The sequence below is a fragment of the Amblyomma mixtum genome, chromosome 9, assembly GCF_055824585.1.
Source record: "Amblyomma mixtum isolate Tamu chromosome 9, ASM5582458v1, whole genome shotgun sequence".
Taxonomy (NCBI): Eukaryota; Metazoa; Arthropoda; class Arachnida; order Ixodida; family Ixodidae; genus Amblyomma; species Amblyomma mixtum.
Window position 1 is genome coordinate 115500466 of NC_143020.1, and position 12370 is coordinate 115512835.

Below are 12370 nucleotides of genomic sequence, written 5' to 3' on the forward strand. Positions count from 1 at the left end.
TTCGCTTACGCTAGGGACAGCCTAGGTAAAATCTAGGGACAACACATCCGCTTCTTCCGCGTATGACTTAACCTATGACGGGAAAAACGCGACTTTACCCACCCGTGCAGCGACTCTAATTCATTTTACCAGCACGAACCGTTGCAGCCGTTGCCTTGGGCGCTTCCGTGGTTGTCATGACTAGTGCGCATTTGGTATAGAAGAATGTGTTATACGTTTGTGATCGCCACGTCGGGCCCGTTTCGGCATTGTTCGGCGCACATCATGAATCCATCGATAGCGGCGGCTGGGGCGTTATTGGTGAGGCAGCAGTACGGGACGGTAGTTCGTATACCGTTGTGTATTCACGATGGTAAAAATTGATAGAAATGTTTTCGCAGACGCAAAGAAAAAAAAGGGAAGAAAAAGTACCGGCCCACTCGTCTCAAGCGTTCTAGGCGTGCTGACTTAGCAGCGGACGGCACGGTTTTCGGCGAGCTGTCGTTGTGAACCATCACTTGACAGCGTCATAGCTGCTCACGATGCAGTTACAGGATTTGGTAACGTAGATGAGCCGGCACAACATGGGCACCGATGCAGTGTTGCATGTTAACTGAAAAAAAAAATCTACTGATGCGGAATATGGTAGAATGTGCATTGAGGATACCGGATTATGCTGTAAGATAACCTCACATTTTCATGTTCCGACTGGGTGGATTGGGTTAGGCTACTGAGCCCAAAGATGTTGGATAGTATCCCGGCCGGGGTGGCCGCATTTCGATAGAGAGAAAATGCAAAAACGCTTGCGATGATGCACAATTCAACCCATCTGACCTAGATTAATCCGGAGCCCTTCGCTATGGTGTCTCTTATAGCCCCATGCGCAGCTTTGATTCAAAATATCTGCCTTTCAGGTCGTGTACGTGTAGACGGACTTGTACGAAAGTTCCGAATTGGTTTATGGGACAATTACCAGTTGATTCCAGCAGGAACCAACTGGGAACAAGTTTCAGCAGTTAAGACTTTTCACCTGCAATTCTAGTAATCACATTTTAAATGCGAACTGTGCGTGCGTTTCATTCTATACATTCAGTGCACGGCAAAAAGGTATCACATATATGTTATATATGTACAAAAAATTCGGAGGCCTTGGGTTCGGATACTACAGGCGGCATGGTTGTTTTTTTTCTGCTTTATAATTACTTTCGTTTAAACGACAGATTAATCATGATTATCCTCAAAAGAGCCTTCTACTACATGGTTAGTACTTCAGAGCCTTGTAGCGAAACTTTTACACCTTTAAAGTATATGGTGAGAACGAGGGTCTTCTTCACACTGCTCAAATTGCTTCAGCTCCCTCACGATAGCTGAAACCATGTCACGTGGAGTGTCATGTCATGTGGACTGCCAAGGATTTTTAAACTCTAATCTGAGCTTAATATTTTCACGCACTGCAAAAGAATGTTGCTGAAATTGTGTTGTATTTTGACAAAGAATATATTTGGCTGAAAATAAGTCAGGGGCATGACAAAAAGAAAACAAGCACCAGGGGCTCTCTCCTACATACTAGTCCACCAATGTGGTTAACGATGACCTATAGTGCTCTGTATACTTCAGTACCACAGCAGCAAAGTAGACAAAAAAGCACTTAAAAGCGCTGCCGTGCCAACAGCAGCTCACATGGGAATAAATAGGTTAGACTAGTGCCAAATATGGCCCAGAAGAGCAACCCACGAAACACAAAAAGTGCTAGAAGAGGTCTAAAACATATCTACACCAAGTTGTTTTGAAGTCTTGATGAAGTATAGCTAAGATTTTATTTAAACTCATAGTTTTTCAGCGCAACGGCACACAGCCAAAGAAAAGTCGTCTTATGTCGTCCTTCTTCTCTTCCTGCTTCTTTTCTTTGGCCGTGTGCCGTTGCGCTGAAAACTATGAGTTTAAATAAAGTGTACCAACTAGCCCAAGAACTAACTCTTCTAAGATTTTATATAGCCGTCCGATATCCTGAAGACCTCCTGTAGCGTAGGCTAATGCAACGCTATCTGTCGACATAAGAGGTTAACCCGGATGTCTTGTAGACTTCTAGGTGATACCTAGATTAGCTTTATAGATGTGTTTTCGCCATTTTGTATCCGTGGAAATGTAACACTATTAAACGAAAGGCATTTTATGAAGAGTTCATGCTTAATTTCTCACAAGCAGTAAGAACTGTCATGAAAATACAAACTTCATGCATGATAGGGAGAAAATGTGTACTGAGGGCATGTGAGAAAACTTGTTGCAGCCCAATGGGCATCGAAACACCCTTGTACGTCCTTTGGATGTTCAGAATGTCTACAGGACGTCTAAGGGAGGTTCAGTGCCCATGGGGTGCGCTGTCTTTTGCCTGTCTTCTGTGACATTTGGCCTGTTGTGTATGAACTAAAGGCTCATTCGCTCTGAGAAGTCTATGTACCAGGTAATTAGTGCAAGAAGTTACAAAGAAGTTTCTTTTGCAGCAAAATTGGGCATATCAAGAGTACAAAAGAAACTGTAGCGCCATCTCGTGCAGTTGCCTGGTGCCTAAACCTCCGCTAAGCGCAAATACGCATTTAATTTGCTCCCTCACCCACTCTGCCCGCTTCCAGTCTCTTAACGTTACACCTATCATTTTTCTTTCCGTAGCTCGCTGCGTTGCCTTTAACGTAAGCTGAACCCATTCCGTTAGCCTCCACGTTTCCGCCCCATAGTTGAGTACCGGTAAGATAACTGTTGTAAAATTTTCTCTTGAGGGATATTGGTAAACTGCTATTCATGGTCTGTAAGAATCTGCCATAAGCGTTCCACCCTATTCTTATTTTTCTAGTTATATCCCTCTCATGGTCCGGATCAGCGGTCACTGCCTGCCCTAAGTAGACGTATTTCCTTCTACTTCCGGCACCTCGTTACCAATTGCGAACTGCCGTTCCCTTGCTAGACTGTTGAACCTTACATTGGTTTTCTGCATGTTAATTTTTAGACACACCCTCTACTCTGCCTGTCTAACTCATTGATCATGCTTTGCAGTTCATGTGCTGAGTGACTTAGCACGGCAATGTCAACAGCGAATCGCAGATTACTTAGGTACTGATCCTTAACTCTTACCCCAACTCTTCCCAATCGAGGCCTCGGAGCATCCCCTGTAAACAGGCGGTGAATAGCATTGGCGAGATCGTGTCTCCCTGACTGGCACCCTTTCTTATTGGAAGTTTGTAGCTGGCTTCATGGAAGACTATATGGTAGCTCCGCAATCGTTGTAGATATCTACCAGTATTTTCACACCCTGATTAAGCAATGCCTGCATGACTGCTGAGGTTTCCACTGAGTCAAATGCTTTCTCGTAATCAAATAAGGCTATATAAAGAGAGGTTTATTATATTCTTCGCACTTCTCTATCACCTGACTGATGGTGTTAATATGGGCGATTGTCGAGTATCATTTACGAAAGCCTACCTGATCATTCGGTTGACTGAAGTCTAAGGCTGCCCTGATTCTATTAGCGATTACCTTAGTAAATACCTTGTAGGCAACGGACAGTAAGCTGATCGGTCTGTAAGTTTTCAAGTCCTTGATGTCTCCTTTGTGTTGAATTACAGTCTTATAATTGCTTACCCGGTGAATGGGAATTACTTGTTGCGACATATGCTTCGAATGCCTTATGCACTAATCTAAAGGAACAAAATGAGTGATCAGCAAAAAGTATGGGGCATCTACAGGGTCTTGAATATTTGGGGGCCGGGTTTTAAAAAATTCCTGTGCAAAATATACTACCCCATTCGAGATGAAATAACATTCACAAAGTAGCAAAATGTGGTCTACATTATCTGATAAGTGATTCAACATCGGTAGTTGCCTAGATTTTCTGGAATGGATGGAAAACTGCTCTCGGCGGCGTGCACAATTTTCGCAAAAGTGAGTCGAGAAGCTGCGTTGACATGGTGCGCCATCTGTCGAGCAGACGATCTGCACCTTCGAAGCAAGCGCGCCAACGTCCTTGCCGGAGATGGCGGTTGCCTCGCCGCTCGACAGATGGCGCACCATGTCAACGCAGCTTCTCGACTCGCTTTTGCGAAAATTCTGCACGCCGTCGAGAGCAGTTTTCTGTCCATTCCGGAAAATCTAGTCAACTACCATTGTTGAATCACTTATCAGATAACGTAGACCACATTTTGCTACTTTGTGAACGTTATTTCAGCTCGAATGGGGCAGTAGATTTTACATAGGAATTTTTTAAAACCCGGCCCCCAAATATTCAAGACCCTGTATATTCATTTAAGCGCAATATTTAGGCCTAAAATCAACCACGTTTATCGACTGTCTAAAATGGAAACCCTGCTGCTTATGCACCTGTATAACTATGTTGCTCCGCAAAATATTTTGGTTGCGATATAATGAAATACCGAAAAACTTGTGCCTCAAATGGTTATTCAGTATTGCTAATCATACGACAAGGTTTTTACGTAGTATCTTATGGTTCCATTAGGAGACCGAATTTGCTGCAGAATTTGGTACTCTTGTCACCAAGTTAATAATAAAAACTCATTAATAACGTTAAGGTCTTGGCTTAAAGACCTCGCTCTACAGTGCTATTACAGGTATCTTTTCTTACGACTTATTACATACACATTTCATTCCAACGAAACCAGATGTTGCTACTTCAGCCATCATATCGTGTCAAAACGGACCGCGCGCCTCTTAGTCTAGAAGACACCTCGGTTCAGAGACTTCACTGACTTCCAAGCCTCTGTGTATCATGCTTAAAATTTTCCACATATTCTGAATGCTAATATTCTAACCCCTATTCATCGTGGAACCATCGGGTGAAAATAACAATGAAAATAAGTATATGCTATTAATATTCTCATTTCTCTCCAGGGGGGCTAATTACACGAGAAATTTAATCATAAAATACACGCTAAAAAATTCAAAATTTACCAAAAGGTAAGTAACCAGACTTTAAAGACAGATTATAAACTCCCTTGCTGACGTGGAATAAGCCGTGTCACTGGGTCGTGTACCAAATGGTGAAATGGTTGTTCAAGAAACTTTCGCCAAATAATTTTTGTGATTCCTATCGACATCTCATCACCATAGAGTTTCTTACTAGAAGCTCTATGCTCATCACAGTGACCTCTCGTGTGCATAAAGCCTTCTATTTATGCACAGTATAGAAATGGGAGCTTGGAATGCTGGCTGTAGCACCGAAATGTTCACATGTCCAGGTCACGAAAATGGGACCTTTACAGGGTTGTCCAGGGCACAGCGTTACTGATACGCTTTCAAGGTGGTCAATTTTCACGGCATTTTGCATTGATGTAACGTTGGAAAAACCTTCGTGGATATCTAATATCAATCAATATATCAATCAATTTCTTCTCGCATGCAAAGCACAGCGAAAAAAGGTAAGTGAAGAAAAAGGCGCTTCGTTGCGGCTTGATTGAGCTCCAGTCACCATCAGCAGCGACGAACGGTGCATAGGTTTGGTTTTGTTGGGGTTTAACGTCCCAAAGCGACTCAGGCTATGAGGAACGCCGTAGTGAAGGGCTCCGGAAATTTCGACCACCTGGGGTACTTTAACGTACACTGACAACGCACAGTACACGGGCCTCTAGAATTTCGCCTTCATCGAAATTCAGCCGCCGCAGCCGGGATCGAACCCGCCTATTTCGGGCCAGCAGCCGAGTGGAACGGTACATATGTAAGTGAATACAACTGTTAGTTTGGAACTCGGTGGCAAGAAAAATGACACGCAAAATACGCAGGAAAAAGGTGTACGTCATCAGTAGGGCCCGGAAATTTAGGCATTTGCCTAAACATGCCTATAAATGCCTAAACGGGGGATTTTTGCACTTGCCTGCCTTTTTGTCATTTTTTAGAAAATACTACCTATTTAACCGCACTTTTTGCCTATAAATGCCTAAATCCGGCACTTTGGTCCTCGGTGCCGTTTTTAGATTTTGAGACATCTATATATGTATGGTGAAAGGCGCGCGCCGATGCACGCACAAAAGGCGCGGGTCTCGCCGAACGTTTTTCTCGAATTGTAACTTGAACGTTGTGTAACGAAGTGTTCATCTCGAAGAGTAGCAAGAGGCGAGTTTGAAAAGAGACCTGACATACATTAGTGCAAACTTCTCAAAAATGACGGAAAGGATGACTAAGTTGGAAAAGGCTGTACTCTCAATAGATGAATCATTGCAGGCAGTGGCAGAAGTACCAGAAGCACTTCGGGGACTGGAAAGAAAGGGCGCTACTGCCTCTACGAAGATGCAACAATTGGTAGAAAAAAATAGATTCCCAGAAACAATTTCCCAAATCAGAGACTTTCTGCGCGGAGACGATAAGGCCGCATCACCTGAAGGCCTAAGCCTTTATCAACTGTCATGTTTTAGGTTCGCGCCACTAAGTTCATGTAATGTCAAAAGAAGCCTTTTAAAGTAGAAAGCTATGCTTAGCGAAAATCGAAGGAGCTTCAAGTTCTAAAACCTGAGAATGCGCTTTATTGCTTCAGTTGAGGACTGCGTACGCTCCGTGCCTGACTTACAAATCTTGTACTTATGAATAAAGAGTATTATTCAAAGCGCCTATTTTTGCTTTATAGCGCCTATTTAAATATTTTTTAGAGCCTAGATGCCTGCCTATTTCGGGGTTCTTTAGTGCCTAAATTTCCGGGCCCTAGGACATCAGCAATGCGGGAATCAGAAAACAGTAATGGTATAATACATCAATACATCATGTAGTGGTGGTAGCGGATGGCCCTGATGTGAACAGTTCGGTAATATGTTGGTGGGATATTTAGATTATATCAATTTGTGGTGCATCTCAGTCATTTAGTATTGTTGGTAACGTATGTTGAGTCATCACTGCGCCTCAATTCGTCTGTGATGGTGGAACCAGCCAAGGTGATTGATTACAGAAGTACAATCGCACCTCATTATAACGAAATGATTTACAACGAAATAAAAATGAATGACAATTCCCCTTGGGAGCTCGGTAAAGACGGGCTATAACGAAGATACAGCTATAACGAAGTAAATCGCCGGACCCCGGCAACTTCGTTATAATGAGGTTCAAATATTTATTGTACATCACGGAAGCCAACAGTAACCGAAATCAAGGAGCATAAGGGATTTATGTTTTTTAATAGTTTGTGGTGTTCATGGATGGGAACCTAATAGCGTAATTATTTTTTAGAAATAATTGATTAGAAAGCAGAAGAAAAAATTGTATTTGAGGAAAGGAAATTACGCAGCAACTGTCTCACATATCTCGGTGGACACCTGTCAAAAGCGTGACACCTCTGCTGACAAGCTTCTGCTAATAACCTTCTGCCGACAACGATGAGGCATTAAAGGCTTTCGCCTTAAAAAACAACCACATGCCGCTGGTGGGATCCGAACTCACGACCTCCGAATTAAGTTCCCACTGATGAATCCCCGAATTATTTTTAAAAAATACATCCCCTATGCTCCTTGATTTTGGTGACTATTCTCTTCCGTCATCTAAGTCATAGAAAGCACCTCTTTTCCCTTCCCTTGTCTTTTCAACTGTAGTAGTTACTCAAACGTTTTTTTTAGCCGGGCTAAATCTAAATTTAAATCTAAGGTACCTTTAAAGGCTCTTCTGTAAGTGCAAAATAATAGGTTATCAATAGGCTAGATTCAACCTCCCCATCATAACAGCCTTCCCACTTCACGACCTCCTCCGTTCACCGGCCCTTTCTCCTCGGAGTGAGACCCTATTTAAACCTCGCCTATGATGAACGCTTTGCCCGGACGAAGACAAGTCCTCCTGTCGAAATTTTGGCAAGCACCCTGGGACTTTCGCCTGCCTTGTTCACTTTTTGAGTAGCAAAAAAACATGGAGAGTGGCGAAGGCTAGGAAGGAACAGCAAAGGTGATAAGTATTTGGCATGGCATTAAGTCAGGTCTCGTCAAGCAGATGGAATGAGCGGCGCGAAGCGAGCAACGCTGCTCATTCGCAGATTCGCAACACTCTCCGCACCTTCTCCCTCGTAAATCGACGGCCCTTGCCCGTGGAAATAGCGCTGCATGTGAAATACATTAATCAATGTCGTGGCCGGACGAACGAAGCTGTTGCCAAGATTTGTGGGGTTTTAAACCTCGCCTGTGATGAACGCTTTGCCTGAACGAAGCAAAGACCTCCTGTCGAAATGTTGCCAAGCACCCTGGGACTTTCGCCTGCCTTGTTCACTTTTTGAGTAGCAAAAAAACATGGAGAGTGGCGAAGGCTAGGAAGGAACAGAAAAGGTGATCAGCTTTTGGCATGGCATTAAGTCCGGTCTCGTCAAGCAGATGGAATGAGCGGCGCGAAGCGAGCAACGCTGCTTATTCGCAGCACTCTCCGCACCTTCTCCCTCCTAAATCGACGGCCCTTGCCCGTGGAAATAGTGTTGCATGTGAAATCCATTAATCAATATCGTGGCCGGACGAACCGAGCTGTTGCCAAGATTTGTGGGGCCCGTCCCCACGTGCGCCTCTATTAAGTTTTCTCTCTCATTCTCAGAGACCTAATTTTAGGTGCGTATTTTCTTCTCTGTAATAATGCATAAAACATTAGAATACATAAATTGTAATGCGGTGTTTGCCGACAACCACTAAATAATTCATAAATGATAATTTATCTCCTGCTGCTTTCGTTTCGTTTTCAATATGGCGATGGCTGTGACACGAAAGGTGCATTTAGGTCACATGAGGAACGAAAAAATGTCATACAATCACTGATATGTAGTTTTAATTCACTGCAGCGTTCAAGCCAGCCTATTTTAAAAGCTGCAAGCACAACAAGTGACGTGTCGGTGGTGATTTGCAGTTTTTGCCCTGTCTCGCGTGACCTAGACACACCCTACACGTGGCAGCCATCGTGAGGTTGATGAAACCGAAACTGAAAAAAGCATCAAGAAGAAGTGCATTTTTAAATTAACTAGCGGTCATAGACGAATACCACATGGTGATCCTTGCGCTTTAATATCTAAACATCATATGAAAGAGGAAAACACGGAAGCAATAAAGAAAGAAACCGAAGGACGGAAAGAGAGGGAGGTTAACAAGGCGATGCCCAGCAGGCTTCCCTACACGTGGGGAGAGGAAGAAAGGGAAAAAAAAATAAAAAAGAGCGGCTACAGAATGAGTTTTTCAAGTGTGCATCGACCACTATGACAAGGGACAGAAGGCGCACACTTAAAGGATAAAGTTTATAGACGGGAACATGACCCCGAGTCTTTTGGGAACCTCAGGAGGGTTTTCACCGCTTTCCTTTGTGAGGAAGGCTTTGTCCAAGGCCCTAGAATCTTGGATTCTAATATAGGACGGGAGTCCAAGCGGCGGAGAGTAGTAGCTAGGAAGGAGCGTTCTCGTTCAAAGCGAGGCCAGTCACAGAGTAGGTGCCCAATCGTTTCATCTCAAGGAAAACTTTAAAGGAGCATTGTTAAAGAACTACAAATTTTTTGTTTGCGTGTTTTATGTTTCATATGACGCGTTAGACAGAATATATAGATCACCACGTGGTATTCATCTAAGGCAACTAGACGTACATTATTATTTCTCCTTGATGCAGTTTCGGTTTCGTTTTCATAAACTCAAGGATGGCTGTGATGTGTAGTTGATGTTTAGGTGGCGCAATGCTTTTAAAAACCGGCAATATAACTGGTGACCGGCGTTTGTTGTCACTCCAGTTCTTGAACCAAACTGGCTGAACTGCTGTATAATTAAAACTACGCATTACTGATTGGGCTGCGTTTTTTTGTGCCTTACGTAACGTAAACCCGAACTACACCTCGCAGCAATCGGTTAGGTAATAAAACCGAAACCGAAACAATGTCAGGAGAAAAATTCAACTCTAAATTTAGGGCGGTGACCTATGTATTCTAACGTCTAACGCATCAACTAAAAGAAGAAAGCACGCAATTAAAATTGAGTGCATATAGTCATTTGATCCTCTATTCATACAATGTGCACTCGGCTGCTGACCCGAAAGACGCGGGTTCGACCCCGGCCGCGGCAGTCGAATTCCTATGGAGGCGAAATTCTAGAAGCACGTGTACTGTGCGATGTCAGTGCACGTTAAATAACCCCAGGTTATCGAAATTTCCAGAGCCCTTCGCTTTGGGACGCTAAAACCGATAAGCTAACTAAACTAAAACCCCACACAGCCGTCATGGCTCAAACACTTCAAAAGCTTGGAAACTGGGGAGTACTAGCTGTGTAAGGCATCACCTGTACCCTGATGCGATAAAATGCACTCTTGAAGGTTACTTCTAATGCACATGGATGAAAAGTTGCAATGGATTGCTAGCAGCTAACCCTAGAGTCCACAGACGGCACTTTTATCCAAACGTTAAATATGAGATCTGCGAAGATTCCGGTCCAGAGTCCAGCAGTCGGAGCAATTTGAAACGCTACGCAAAGAGTACACTCATGGCATTACAGACCACTTAACTATGCAGGTTATTGCTGGCAGATCATATGCCACATACAGCGCTGCACAAAGAGTACACTCATGGCATTACAGACCACCTAACTATGCAGGTTATTGCTGGCAGATCATATGCCACATACAGCTAGCCGCCACGGTGGCTCAGTGGTTATGGTGCTCGGCTGCTGACCCGAAAGAAGCGGGTTCGATCCCGGTCGCGGCGGTTGAATTTCTTTGGAGGAGAAATTCTAGAGGCCCGTGTGCTGTGCGATGTCAGTGCACGTTCAAGAACCCCAGGTGGTCGAAATTTCCGGAGCCCTTCACTACGGCGTCCCTCATAGCCTGAGTTGCTTTGGGACGATAAACCCCAATAAACCAAACCAAACCAACCTGGTCACCACGCAGCGACATAGTACAAACAGAGTAAGTAGCGTTTTGGTTTGGTTTATGAGGCTATGAAGGACGCCGTAGTGAAGGGTTCGGCAAATCTCGGCAACCTGGGTGCTTTACCCTGCATTGACATCACACAGTACACGGGCCACTAAAATTTCGCCTCCATCGAAATTCGACCCCCGCGGCCGTAATCGAACCCGCGTCTTTAGGGTCAGCAGCCGAGCGCCCTAACAACTGAGCTACTGCGGCGCCTAAGTAACGTTTTTCAGGATTGGATGGCATCTGTAAAATTGAGCATATATAGTAGCGCTGCACAGCGGCGAGTCTTAAAACTGTCTCTGGCAGTGGTCTCTGCAGAATACTTATTTATGCGGGCCTTTCCAGTTTTCATGGCTGGCCCAAACGAAGAACTGTGTACACTACATGGCCGCATTTAAGTTGCTGCACGCCACCCGATGTCACATCCTCGATCGGACATCTGGAACCATGCCGGCGCCGCACGCTAACATGCGATACATTTAACGGACATTGCCATCTTACAAATAAATTTTTAAGCTTCAAAGACGGCATACCTTGCCAGATTGTGTTCAGGGGGATACTTTTAATATTTAACTTCAAGTAATCTTTCAAACTAAGTTCTCGACTTTTTATTCCTCCTTTCTTGCTGTCGCTCCTCTCTATACTTCTCCTCACTATCCTCTCCCTTTCCCTTTCATTTCCGCCGGCTGCAGCTCGGGTGCTTAAGATATTAGATAGCAATTGCCGCGGCTGGCAACACTCTTTTGCTTCACTTTTTTATTTTTAAATAAACCACTACCACCACTTTTTATTCCTCGTACTAACCACGACAGCCGGGCTACAATGAACGTGAAACGCAAAATGCACCCATGTGCTGTACGATGTCAGTGCACTTTAAAGATCCCCAGGGGTCGAAATTACTCCGGAGCCCTCCACTAAGGCACCCCTTTCTCTCTTCTTTCGCTCCCACATTCGCTCACGGCGTGGTTGCGGTGTCCTGCGAGTAGTGAGACACTTACTGCGCCGTTTCCTTCCTTCAAAAAACTCTAAGTAAGAGATGTGGTAGCGTTACTTAAACCTGTTTGATAAGTAAGGTCTACTTTGTTACTTCTAATTATGATACCTATTTTGACACGTTTTTGGTAGACTCGTCTGCCACTGCTGAGAATTGGTTCTTTCAAGACATTTCGAACTTAATAGATCAACATATCGATTGAATCGAGTGATGCATCGGCAGTTTCCATTAGTATGTTACAAGGGCTGCAAGTAGAGGCTATTTGATTCTTCAACATAATACAAAGAAGCATCCAAATTCTAATATTCAAAACACAACAGACATGCAGAAGAACAATATGCGATCCTCACAGAAATGTACGTCTACAGTCGGATACAGCTTAACCCTACAGTGAAGCTCCGCCCACATCCAGGACTACCGCCCAGAATTCCTCCACGGCGAAAAAGCAGTCCGTCGTTGAAACTTTCCTTGTTACTTAAACAAGAAGCTTGTCACAAAAAAAAAACTTAT